The sequence below is a fragment of the Arachis ipaensis genome, chromosome B8 (assembly GCF_059453495.1).
Source record: "Arachis ipaensis isolate K30076 ecotype BB chromosome B8, ASM5945349v1, whole genome shotgun sequence".
Taxonomy (NCBI): Eukaryota; Viridiplantae; Streptophyta; class Magnoliopsida; order Fabales; family Fabaceae; genus Arachis; species Arachis ipaensis.
This window is the reverse complement of record NC_142443.1, coordinates 98,298,599-98,312,514: the sequence shown is the minus strand read 5'-3', so window position 1 is coordinate 98,312,514 and position 13,916 is coordinate 98,298,599. Positions and strand designations below refer to the sequence as shown.

At 41.3% G+C, this 13,916-nt stretch overlaps 1 non-coding gene across 1 annotated transcript; it reads right to left on the bottom strand.

Moving 5' to 3' along the window:
- Positions 1–11,078: 11,078 nt before the first annotated feature.
- On the bottom strand, positions 11,079–11,185 carry LOC148548958 (small nucleolar RNA R71). The gene has a single exon (XR_015897627.1). It is a non-coding gene; the product is annotated as a small nucleolar RNA R71 (small nucleolar RNA).
- Between the last annotated feature and the right edge of the window lie 2,731 nt (positions 11,186–13,916).

The following is a 13,916-nucleotide window of genomic DNA, read 5'->3' as shown; positions in this document are numbered from 1 at the left end:
CGCGTACGCGTGGACGTGCACTTTCTTTCTAACCTCGCGCACGCATAGGCGATGCGTACGTGTGAAATGGCAAATTCGACGCATACGTATGGAAATGTTTGCTTACACATACAATGTAACACCACCAAAAAGCTGCTAAGTCCAGATTTTTCAACTTACATACCAATCTTTGATCGAGCATAACTTCCTCATTTTAAAATATTTTTCCTCCGTTCTTCGAATGGCATAAACGTCTCAAACCAAATTTTATTTCTATACAAGTTTGACATAAATCGGATGTTTGGAGACCAAGTTATGCTCCACCAAAGTTGGGCGAAAATCACAATTTTCAAAAAAATAACCAAACCTCAATTTTAAACATACACCAATTCCAAAACCTTTTTAAACCAATCCAAACTTACCAATGCAACATCAAACATTCTCATTCAATTCTAAACTTTCTTACTCAATCCAAAATTCACCAATTCACCACTTTTAACCAATCTCACTTGAATCAATTCTAACAATATTCAATTCGATCAACCACTATACATACAATTAACATCATTTTCACCATCAACATGGTACCAACCCCAATTCAATCCCACCAACCATTAATCATTTACTAAGGCATGCATATCTTACATACAAGATTCCATCAAAACCCTCCAAAAGCACTAACCACATACATAATCTACACAATCCATCTCAACCAATCAACAACATCAATAATTCAATTCCTATCCTAGGGTCACTAGCCTAAGTTTTCACATTACATTACATTTTAGATACAGAAAACCGAAACTATACCTTGGCCGATTCCCCGCTCAACGTAGAACACCTCCAATTCAACTTTCCTCAAACCTTCAAGACTCCAACACCCTTCAAACAAACTTTTCAGCACCAAAGACCCATTCCAAGCTTTCCAACTCAATCAAGCTCCAACATACATATACACACTACCTAATCTACAATATCACATCCAAACATAACAACTTAATACCCAAAAACCTTAAATCACGAATTTTACTAGGGTTGAGAATTCCTTACCATACCCAAGGATCAAAGGAGTGAGATTAAGCCTTTCCCTTAAGCTAACTAGATCCTATAACATCAAAAGCTCAAAATCTCAACACTTTTGTCCAATAATTTCAAATTCAAGGGCTGGGAAATCAGAGAGGAATTCGTGGCATACCTATTGAACAAAGTTTAAGGGCTTTGTAGAGCTCGACGATGTGGTCACGTGGCCGTAAACAGTGTAGTGATCGGAGCTCCGAATCAAAAGTTATGATCAAATGAAGTTTGAGTTGAATTTGGGCAAGGGTTTCAAGCTCCCCCTTTCCCTTTCAGCGTGTTTTGCTTATGTGGGGAAGAAGAGGGTGCTGAACCCATTTGATTTATGAGGCTTGGCTGGGCCTTGGGCCCAATACGGGTCTGGTTCGCCCGGTTCGACCCGTTCTTCCCAATCTTGGGCCAAATTCTTTAAATTTAGTGTCGAAATTCTCGTTTTAATTTTCTCTATCATATTCAACTATAAAATTTACATTTCTAATTTTCTAGAATAAATTTTAATTTGTGGATTAATTTTTTATTAATTAACCAAGTTTCACATTCTACCCACCTAAATAGGAATTTTTCCCACAAAATTAAAATTCAGTTACCTGAGAATAGGTGCGGGTAGTCTGTTCGCATTTCCAACTCAAGTTCCCAAGTATGCTCTTCAATACCAGTCCGACTCCCCACAACTTTAACTAACGAATCCTCTTTTTCGCGTAACCGTTTAATACTCGTATCGTCAATTCTGACCGGAGTCACCTGGAGTGTCAAATCTTTATTTAACTGGACCGATTTAGGTTCTAACACATGGCTAGCATCAGGAGTATACTTTCAAAGCTGCGGCAGATGAAATACGTTGTGCAGGTTCGAAAGGTGAGGTGGTAGAGCTATCCCATATGCCACCGGTCCAACCCTCTCAAGAATCTGAAACGGACCAATGTATCGAGGATTCAGTTTCTTCATTTTAATTGCTCTATCTACTCTGGTTGTTGAAGTAAACTTAAGAAAAACATAGTCTCCTTCCTCAAACTTCAATGGCTTCCGCCTCTGATCGGCGTAACTCTTCTGACAACTCTGAGCAGTGAGCATCCTATCTCAATTTTTTTTGAGTTGTTCAGTAGTTTCAGCTATCATGTTAGGTCCCAACAAGCTTTTCTCCACAGCTTCATACCAGCATAGCAGAGATTAACACTTCTTCCTATACAGAGCCTCATACTGAGCCATTCCGATGCTCGCATGGTCGCTGTTATTGTATGCAAACTCCACTAGCGGCATGTACTGATCCCACCTCGCCAGCTGGTCCAGAACACAAGCTCTCAACATATCTTCTAAGGTTTGGATTATCCTCTCAGATTGACCATCTATTTGAGGATGGTAAGCTATACTCAAGCTTAACCAGGTTCCAAAAGCTCTCTGAAATGTACCCCAGAACCTTGAAGTGAAACGGGGATCTTTGTCAGAAATTATAGTGGAAGGCACAACATGAAGTCTCACAATCTCTTTTATGTACAAACGTGCTAGCTCCTCAAGGGTATAGTTCATCCGAATGGGTAAAAACTGAGCTGATTTCGTCAGTCGGTCCACGATCACCCAGACAGCGTCAAAATCGGCCCTTGTTCTCGGCAATCCAGATACAAAGTCCATCGCAATACTCTCCCATTTCCATTGCGGAATCTCCAATGGTTGCAAAGTCCTGGAAGGTCTCTGGTATTCAATCTTCACTTTCTAACAAGTTAAGCACTTTGAAACATGTTCCACCACATCATTTTTCATACCAGGCCACCAGAACATAGCTTTTAAATCTTGATACATCTTGTTGCTTCCCAAATGAATAGAAAACTCGTTTTTATGTGCTTCCCTCAAGATGTCTTGTCGTAAGGATCCGACGTTCGGCACAATAATTCGGTCCTTGAACATCCATAATCCATTTTTGTCCTCTGACACTCTCTACCACATTCCTTGCTCAATAGCCAGTAATACCTTCTGCAATTCCTTATCATCCTGCTGAGCTTTTTCAATCTCAGATTTAAAATCACTTGAAATTTGAAGCTGACTCAAATATAGAGTACCAGATACTTCTTGAACACCTATCTTCAACCTCTCAAATGCTTTAAGTTTCTCTTCTTCTCGAAGCATTATCCACGTAGCACACAAGAATTTCTGACTTAAGGCATCTGCCACAATATTCGCTTTCCCTGGATTGTAACTCAGCTCAAAGTCGTAGTCTTTCAGTAACTCCATCCACCTCCTCTACCACATATTAAGTTCTTTTTGATAAAAAAGGTATTTCAAGCTCTTGTGATAAGAGAAAACTTGAAATTTAACTCTACAGAGGTAATGCCTCCACACCTTCAGTGCAAACACAACCGCAGCAAGTTTGAAGTCATGCGTCGGGTAATTAACTTCTTGAGGTCTCAACTATTGTGAGGCATATGCCACCACATTCCGGTGCTGCATTAGCACACACCCCAATCCCTTTAGTGAGGCATCACAGTACACATCAAACGATTCGTTTGGTTCAGGCAACACCAATACAGGTGCAATGGTCAACTTTTGTTTCAGCGCTTGAAAACTCTCCTCGCATTCAAAAGTCCAGACAAATGGTGTATCCTTGCGGGTCAACTTTGTCAGTGGCAACGCTATCTGAGAAAAGCTTTTGATGAATCTCCAATAATAGCCAGCTAAGCCCAGAAAACTCCTTATCTCTGTTACTGAGATTCGTCGCCCCAACTCCATCACTGCCTCCCCCTTAGAAGGATCTACTGTTATCCCCTGATTACTCACTACATGGCCAAGAAACTTCACCTCGCTCTTCCAGAACTCGCGTTTTGAAAACTTGGCATTCAATTTTCTCTTATTCAGGATTTGTAACACAATTCCCAAGTGTTCGGCATGCTCCTCCTCAGTCTTGGAATAAATTAGTATATCATCAATGAAGATAACAACGAATTTATCTAAGAATGGACGAAAGATTCTGTTCATGTAATCCATGAACACTGCGGGAATATTTGTCAACCCAAAAGACATTACAATGTACTCATAATGACTATAGCGAGTCCTGAAAGCGGTCTTAGGGATGTCTTCAAATTTTACCCTTATCTAGTGATAACCGGATCGCAAATCAATCTTAGAGAAAACCCTGGCTCCTTGTAACTGATCCATGAGATCGTCAATCCTTAGTAGTGGTACTTATTCTTTATTGTGACCTTATTCAGTTGCCTGTAATCTACACAGAGACACATACTCCTGTCTTTCTTCTTCACCAATAACACCGGCGCTCCCCACAGAGAAACACTTAGTCAGAAGAAGCGTTTACCCATTAAATCTTCTAGCTGAGCCTTAAGCTTGGCCATTTCTAAAGGCGACATTCTGTAAGTGGCAATCGAGATTGGCCCTGTCCCAGGAACCAACTCAATCACGAACTCAACCTCTCGGGCAAGAGGGAATTCATCAATGTCATCCGGAAATACTTCAGGAAATTCACAAACAATCGGAATCTGCTTTAAATTTTGTTCCTCCCCCGAAACACCCGCGATTAACAGCATAACACCCTGGCATTCATATCTAGAACTTCTTACTACCATAGAATTCAAATAATAGCTATTCACTACTGCCGGCCCTTCCGATCCTTCCGGCATAAAGTACAACAACTTCTCAGAACAGTCAAGCAAAACATGATTCTTGGATAACCAATCTAGTCCCAGAATGAGATCTAGACCAATCATTGGTAAGTAAATCAGATCTTGGATGAAATCCCACTGTTTAACTCAGAATGACACTTGTTGACAGCCTAACCTAGTCGCAACGGCTTCCGAAGTAGCATTATGCACATTCATATCATAGTCTAACACAACTATCTTCAGCTCTAATTCACTAGCCCTCTGAAATGTAATGAATGAATGAGTAGCTCCAGAATCAAACAAAGCATTCAAAGTTTTACCGGCTATTTCGCATTTACCTTGGATAAGTGTATCAGATCCATTTGCACCTACAGCTGAAGTAGTAAACACCCAACCAGGCTGCTGTACTCTCCCAACACCTTGCCTCTGCTTCTCTGGATAGTTTGAGGCCTTATGCCCCACCGTACTACAAGAGTAGCACAAGCCTCATCCCGCCTTGCACGGGACTCCCAGATGGTGACTCCCACAACTAGCACAAGCTTGCTCATTCAGAGGCTGCTTCCCAAATCTTCTCCCTGGGTGACTGTTGTTGGTAGGCCTTCTGAAACTAGCCTGACCCTGAGTTTGCTATGGTACAAAGCCTCCACGCTTGAAAGGCTGACCCCTAGGAGCAAAGCTTTTCCCTCAGTTCTGCTGAAAAGGCCCCCTATGACTTTCTTTCTTTGTAGCCGCCCTTTCTACAGAATCTTCAGCCACTCTGCTCTTATTCACCTACTCTGAGAAAGTCCTGATCTCCATTGGCCCTATTGAACTCAAGATGTCGCTCCAGAGCCCTCCTTCATACTTAATACACTTCCATTCCTCGAAGTCTTCAGGAGCTCCTTAACAAATACGAGAAAATCTGCATAATTCCTCAAATTTGTTGGTGTATTCAGAAATTGGCATGGAACCCTGCTTCAGCGGCCGTAACTCAAGTTCCTTCGCCGTCCTGACTGAGTTTGAAAAGTACTTTCTATAAAATTCAACTTGGAAAGCATCCCAGGAGATAGGGTCATCACCCTGCTGCAGGAGGCGTCGTGTAGCCTGCCACCAATGCAGTGCTTTCTGAGTGAGCTGATAGGTAGGAAACTCGACACACTACTCTTCAGGCACCAGTTGTGCTTGCAGTGATCGCTCCATGGCCTGAAACTAAGTATCGGCTTCAGTCGGATTGGTGGTTCCCCTGAAAACTGGAGGGTTAACCTTCAGGAATGCTGACAGCATCATCGGCCTATTCCCGCCATTTCCCCCATTACCATTATTATTCATTTGAAGTCCCAGCGCCTCAGTAGTGGCTTGCATAGTAGCAGCTGATGCCAGGGCATTTTGGCCAGTTTTACTGACCTTTTCTTTACTGTTTTTAGGGTAGTTTCATGCATTACCGTAGGAAATAAGCTGGTTTTGGGTAGATATTCATTTACATCTTGATTCAAGCATGCATTGTGCAATTTACATGATTTCATGAGGATTTTGCATGAATTGAAGGACAAATTGGATGTTGTATTTTCCATTACTTGGACTAGAACTTTGATGCATTTTATTGCTTGATTTCAGGACAAAGGAAGCAAAGAAGAACCACATTAGTGGCTACGTTAGTTACACTAATGTTAACACTAACGTGGAATGGGAGTAACTTACAAAGTTAATGAGAAAAGTGATTGCCAATAACGCTCTCGAAGCCATCATTGCCCACGTTAAGAGTCACGTTAACTAAGTTAACGTAAACTCTAACGTGAAAGAAAGGAAATGGAGCCAACATTAGTGACACTTAACATTATCACTAACGTTAGACCAAGCTCATAAGTGGCCACGTTAGTCACCACGTTAACTTAGTTAACGTGGCCTCTAACGTTAAGAAGAAAGGGGGGAAGCCAACGTTAGTGACATTCAACATTATCACTAACGTTGGCCAAGTCACACTAGGCCACGTTAACTCCCACGTTAACCTAGTTAACGTGGAAGCTAACATGAGGAAGGAAGGAAACGCCAACGTTAGTGACACCCAACATTGTCACTACCGTTGGAAGGAGCCCACATATGCCACCATGAGCCACATTAACTCCCACGTTAACTTAGTTAACGTGGAAGCTAATGTGGATAAGGGAATGTTGAACCAACGTTAGTGACACTCAACTTTGTCACTAACGTTGGAGATGGCTAGCATAGGCCACGTTAGAAGCCACGTTAACCTAGTTAACGTGGACTCTAACGTGGGAGCTAAGGGGCACATTGGAACGTTAGTGACAATGTTAAGTGTCACTAACGTTCTCGAAGGTTGGCAAGCCTACGTTAAAAGAGCCACGTTAACTAAGTTAACGTGGACTCTAACGTTGGGAAGGGGGAGGCTTCTCAACGTTATTGGGAAAGTTGAGTCCCAATAACGTGCGCGAAGGACAAAGAGGCAACGTTAGTGGCAACATTTGTGCCACTAACGTTGAGGTTAACGTGGCTCTTACTTGGGTAAGGAACGTTAGTGAAAAAGTTGAATGTCACTAACGTTCTTGAACCCATATTTTCACTGAACGTTAACACCACTAACGTCCTAAGCTAAAGTCTCTGCCCACTTCACAATTTCTCTCTGCAAGTAAAGCCAAGCCCAATGAAGAAGATAATTGCTTCAAACTCAAGATCCAAAGGCCCAGACCCAAGACTTGAAGAACCAACTAGAAGAGTAGAAGAGTAGTATATATAGGAGTAACTTTGAATTATTTGGAGAGTTGGAAAATATAGGGAGCCTGATGAGTATTTTGGTGGAAAAATGAATTTCTCCCAAAACACACAAATCTAACCGGCAAGTGTACCGGGTCGCATCAAGTAATAAAAACTCACGGGAGTGAGGTCGATCCCACAGGGATTGAAGGATTGAGCAATTTTAGCTTAGTGGTTAATTTAGTCAAGCGAATCAAGATTTGGTTGAGTGTTTTGTGATTTGCAGAAATTAAATTGCATGGAATTAAAGAGAACAGGAAATAAATTGCTGAATCTTAAAGAACAAGAAATTAAATGGCAGAAACTTAGAATGCAAGAAATGTAAATTGTGGAATCTTAAAGTGCAAGAAATGTAAATGACTTGAATTGTAAAGGGGGTTGGGACTTGGATTTACAGAAATTAAACAAGAAAAAGTAAATTTGCATCAAGCAGAGAAGTAGAAGAAGGTTTGGGTTAAATCGGATCTTGAAGCAGAAAAGTAAATGAACATGAAAATAGTAAACAGAGAATTAGAAATTGAAAGTTCAGATCTCAGGATCCAGAGACTAGAAAACCGAGTCTAGATCTCAATGCCTTCCTAGATCCAACAAGAACAATTGCAAGGGAATTGTAAATTGCAAGGAAAGTAGATGAAGAGCAATTAACAGAAATTAAATTCAATCAAGCAGTAAATAAAACAGAGAGATCCAAGGATGAGACTGAAACAGAATTTCTTCAATTCTCCAACCCAAGATCCAAGACAATTGTAATTGAAATTGAAAGCAATAAAACTGAGAGGAAGAGAAATGAATTCTCCTTCCCCAAGACTAAGAAATTAAAGATCACTCAATATCCAAAGCTCTCCGAAAACTCTTATGAAAATTCAAAGGGAAAGCTCCCCGAAGAACTTGAATTCTATCCTATTTATACACTTTCTTCAAATGATCTTCAAGCCTTGAGTTGGGCCTTTGCTCTTGGTGAAATTGGGTTGAAAGAGGCCTTGGTTGATTGCTCTTGAAGTTTGGAGAAGAACCAAAGTGAACCAATTGAACCGGGTTGGAGTTTTGCAAAAGTTGGACCAAAAGTTGGAGCAAAAGTTAGGGTCTAACTTTTGGTCCAACTTTTCATATCAGCCATCATAACTTGCTGATACTCACGTTGGTGCAAAAGTTAGGGGTCTAACTTTTGCACCAACGTTGGCCTTCTTTGGTGCACTTGAGGCGCCAACGTTAGCCCAAAAGTTAGGGGCTAACGTTGGCGCAAACTTTTGCTCCTCCCCTTGTAGTTTTCATGTGCCAACGTTAGCCTCAAAGTTAGGGGCTAACGTTGGCGCAAACTTTTGGTGCCCAGGGAGTGTTTTTCTCATGCCAACGTTAGCCTCAAAGTTAAGGGCTAACGTTGGCGCAAACTTTTGGTGCCCAGGGGTGATTTTCATGTGCCAACGTTAGCCTCAAAAGTTAGGGGCTAACGTTGGGGCTAACTTTTCACCCAAAAGTTTGTGCAAAAGTTTGAGGCTAACTTTAGGTCCAGCTTTTTGCTTCCTGGTTCAATTTCACTTATTCCATTGTCTTCTCTTTACTCCTAGCTATTCCTTCTTGCTTCAACCTTTCTCCAAGCTTTCTTCACCTATCATTAATCAACCAAACACATCAAAGCTATGCTTAAAATCATGAGATATTCATTCTTTCATAATATGTGACAATTATAGTATAAAACCTCATGAAATAGCATGAATTCATACATGGTTGATTCAATCAAAGGAAACATGAAAATCTACCTAATTGGCTTGCTTGTAGCTCAAGAAAGTGCATAATTCTAATGAAAACAAAAGAAAAAGACTAGTTAAAATAGGCTAAGATGACTTGTCATCAGAGCCTCTGGGCATAGAATTACTCTCTGTTTTTACTTTCTCTGCACTTCTAGTTTTCATCATGTATTCTCCATCTGTGTTTTCATTTTCCAGAGCTATGAACAACTAAACCCCTTTTCATTGGGTTAGGGAGGTCTGTTGTAATTTGATGGATCAATACTAGTTTTCATTATTCTTCTTCTATCTTTTCTCTTGATTTTACTTGAAAGCTTTCGATCTTCATCCAATTGGGTAGTTATCTTGGAAAAGAAGCTATTCATACTTGGATCTCTTCTGAACCTTGAAAGAGGAATGAAGAGATCAAGCTAGAAATGCTTTCTCATGCTAGACCAAATTGGGTTTGGATGGATATGTGACTATAATCCTCTCAACACTTGATTTGGGAAATCCATGTGGTATAATCAGTGACCATACTTCATCTCTTCTCATGAGCAATTGACCAAGGAATTGGCTATTGATCAAGATTTGAGAGATTGAATTACAAGAAATTGTAATTCAATCACTTAAGATTGCCAAGGAGATTAATGAGTGCATTGATTGAGGAAGAGATGAAAAAGAAATTGATCCGGAGAATGCAACATCTCCTAAGCCCAATGAACTCCCCATTTCTGATCTTACCCATTCTCTTTAATTTCTGTTATTTACTCTTATGACCAATTCCCCCATTCCCATTTACAATTCTGCAATTTACTTTCAGTCATTTACTTTCAGTTCTTTAATTCTAGCATTTACTTTTTCTGCCATTTACTTTTCCGCCATTTTATTTTCTGAAATTCTCACTTCAAATTCTGATTCGCTCAACTAGAACATTCCTCTAATTAAAGTTGCTTGATCAATCAATCCTTGTGGGATTCGACCTCACTCTATTGTGAGTTTTTACTTGACGACAAATTCGGTACACTTGCCGAAGGAAATTTGTTAAAAGACAAGTTTTCTGTGCATCAAGTTTATGGCGCCGTTGCCGGGGATTGATTGTGCATCAACAATGATTAGATTGGAGGATAACTAGATTGAGCATTTTATTTTTGTTTGATTTAATTTTCTATTTAAGTTATTTACTTCCTGTTTTAGTTAAATTCTTCCCTTCTCCCTACTTTTTCTTTGTTATTTACCATTCATCTCACTAACCCTCTAACTGTTTGATATATTGCATCACTCACACTAACAGTAATTCTGACAGATATACTTTCTGCACCTATTCTCTTTGTTTGTACTTGTTGGTTGTATGACAGGGAGAAGAAGCGGCGCTTCAACTTCCTTTGATTCTGAACCTGAGAGAACCTTCCTTAGACTAAGGAGGGAGGCAAGAGAAAAACGTGTAGTTGGTGCTGAAGAAGAGGAGGAACACTTTGAGGAATACTTTGAACCAAACATGGAAAAAAACATGGAAAACCATCATGAAGAAGAGGCTCACAACCATGGCGGAAGAGGTCGAGCAAATCATGCTGGGGAGGATAGAAGAGTTTTAGGCTCTTACATCAATCCAAACCCAGGAAACTGTGGAAGTAGCATTCAAAAGCCAACCATCCATGCCAACAATTTTGAACTAAAACCACAGCTCATCACCCTTGTTCAGAACAACTGTTCGTTCGGAGGAAGTGTCCAAGAGGACCCCAATCAACATCTAACCACCTTCCTGAGAATATGTGACACAGTGAAGTCTAATGGTGTTCATCCTGACGCCTATAGACTGCTCTTATTTCCATTCTCACTCAAGGATAAGGCAGCCAAGTGGCTGGAGTCTTTCCCAAGGGAGAGCTTGACAACTTGGAAAGATGTGGTGAACAAATTCTTAGCAAGATTTTACCCTCCTCAACGAATCAATAGGCTAAGAGCTGAGGTCCAAACTTTCAGGCAACAAGATGGTGAGACTCTATATGAAGCATGGGAGAGGTTTAAAGACCTAACAAGGAGGTGCCCACCCGATATGTTCAATGAATGGGTGCAGCTGCACATTTTCTATGAAGGGCTCTCTTATTAGTCAAAGAAGGCCGTAGACCATTCATCTAGAGGATCTTTGAACAAGAAGAAGACCATTGAGGAGGCCATAGATGTCATTGAAACAGTAGCAGAGAACGACTACTTCTATGCTTCCGAAAGAGGGAACACAAGAGGAGTAATGGAGCTAAACAATGTAGATGCTCTGCTGGCCCAAAATAAGCTCATTACCCAGCAGCTAGCTGACCTCACCAAGAAGATGGAGAGAAACCAAGTAGCAGCAATCTCCACTTCATCAACAACCCAAGAAGGAGTGAATGAAGAAGCAGAGGGTAGTCAGGAGCAAGCCAACTACATTAGGAATTCACCTAGGCAAAATCATGATCCATACTCCAAGACCTACAACCCTGGATGGAGGAATCACCCAAACTTTGGGTGGGGAAATCAACAAGGCCAAAGCCTTGATCAAAGACGCCCAAATCTAAACAATGCAGCCACCCAACACTTCACATCTAGACCATATCAACACCCCCATAACAACACCTCTCCACATTCATATCAAGGCCAGAATAACCCTCCTCAGCCTGACCTATCATCATTTGATGAAAGAATCTCAAAGATTAAGAATCTACTTGAAGGCAAAGGCAAAGAGATTCAAGATAGTAAAGCGTTCCGAGAAGAGGTGATGTCCAATATGCAGAATCAGGATGCTGCCATCAAGAAACTGGAGACACAGATTGGCTACTTATTCAAGCAAATTCCAAGCCACAACCTTCGCAGCAAGACTAGCTCAACACGAAGGGAGGAGTGCCAGGCTATCACCCTTAGAAGTGGGAAGGAACTGAAGGAAACCTCCCAGAAACCACAAGAAAAGGAATCAGATAAAGAGGAAGAAGAGCAGGATGGAGCTCAAGTTCCTAATCTGAGTTCACAAAAAGGGGAAGGAGTGCTTAAGCCAGATGCCCCAAGAGTCCCATACCCTCAGCAATTAAAGAAAAAGGGGGATGACAATCAGTTTTTGAGATTTTTGGAAATCTTCAAGAAACTGCAAATCAACATACCCTTTGCTGAAGCAATAGAACAAATGCCACTCTACGCCAAGTTCTTGAAGGAGCTCATGACTAAGAAGAGAAGCTGGAAGAACAACGAGACTGTGATACTAACCGAAGAATGTAGTGCTATCATTCAGCACAAACTACCCCAGAAATTGAAGGATCCCAGGAGTTTTCAGATCCCCTGTATTATAGGGGGAATCACAGTGGAAAAAGCTCTTTGTGACTTGGGAGCCAGCATCAATTTGATGTCGGTAGCTATGATGAGAAAGATGAAGATTGAGGAAGCTAAACCAACAAAGATGGCCTTACAATTGGCAGACCGATCATTCAAGTTCCCGCATGGCGTCGTAGAAGATTTGCTGGTAAAAGTGGGAGATTTTATCTTCCCAGCAGACTTTGTAGTGCTGGACATGCAGGAGGAAGCCAAGGCTTCCATCATCCTGGGAAGGCCATTCTTGGCCACTGTTGGAGCTGTCATTGATGTACAAAAAGGAGATCTCACCCTGAGATTACACAATGAAAAGATGACGATCAATGTGTTCAAAGCCATGAGTTACCCACCAGAGCAAATGGGAGAGTGTATGAGGTTGGACTCACTTGAAGACGCAGTGCAGGAAAATTTTGAAGAAAAAGAACCTGAAGGTATAATAGAGGAGGAGCCTACGTTTAGTGAAGAGGTTGCAACAGCAAAGATTCAAATAGAAGGTGCACCAAAGGAAGAGAACGAAAAGTCAGAAGCACCCAAACTTGAACTCAAAGCATTGACACCCTCTCTCAAATATGCATACTTAGGAGAGGATGAAAATTACCCAGTAATTATAAGCTCATGCCTCAGCCAAGATTAAGAGGATGAACTGCTCAAAGTACTGCGAAACCACAAAGATGCCATTGGTTGGACTCTTGCTGACTTGAAGGGGATAAGTTCGGCCATATGTATGCACAAGATACTGCTGGAAGATGATGCCAAACCATCCATACAATCCCAAAGGAGGTTGAACCCAATCATGAAGGAAGTGGTACAGAAAGAAGTTATGAAGTTATGGCAGGGAGGGGTAATTTACCCGATCTCAGACAGCCCTTGGGTCAGCCCCGTGCATGTTGTCCCAAAAAAGGGAGGAATTACCGTGGTTCCCAATGAGAAGAACGAACTAATTCCTACAAGGACAGTCACAGGATGGCAGATGTGCATAGACTACAGGAAGCTCAACGAGGCTACGCGAAAAGATCATTTCCCCCTTCCATTCATGGATCAGATGTTGGAAAGACTCGCAGGGCACGCTTATTATTGTTTTCTCGACGGTTATTCAGGATATAACCAAATAGTGGTTGATCCCAGAGATCAAGAGAAAACCTCATTCACTTGCCCATATAGAGTGTTTGCCTATAGGCGCATGCCATTTGGGCTATGTAATGCACCTGCGACCTTCCAACGCTACATACTTTCTATCTTTTCAGATATGATAGAAAAATTCATTGAAGTTTTTATGGATGACTTCTCGGTATTCGGAGATTCCTTTCCTAGTTGCCTACATCACCTCGCCTTGGTATTAAAAAGATGCCAAGAGACCAATCTGGTCTTGAACTGGGAGAAATGTCACTTTATGGTGACAGGAGGAATAGTCCTTGGTCCCAAAGTTTCTAACCAAGGCATTGAGGTTGACAGAGCCAAA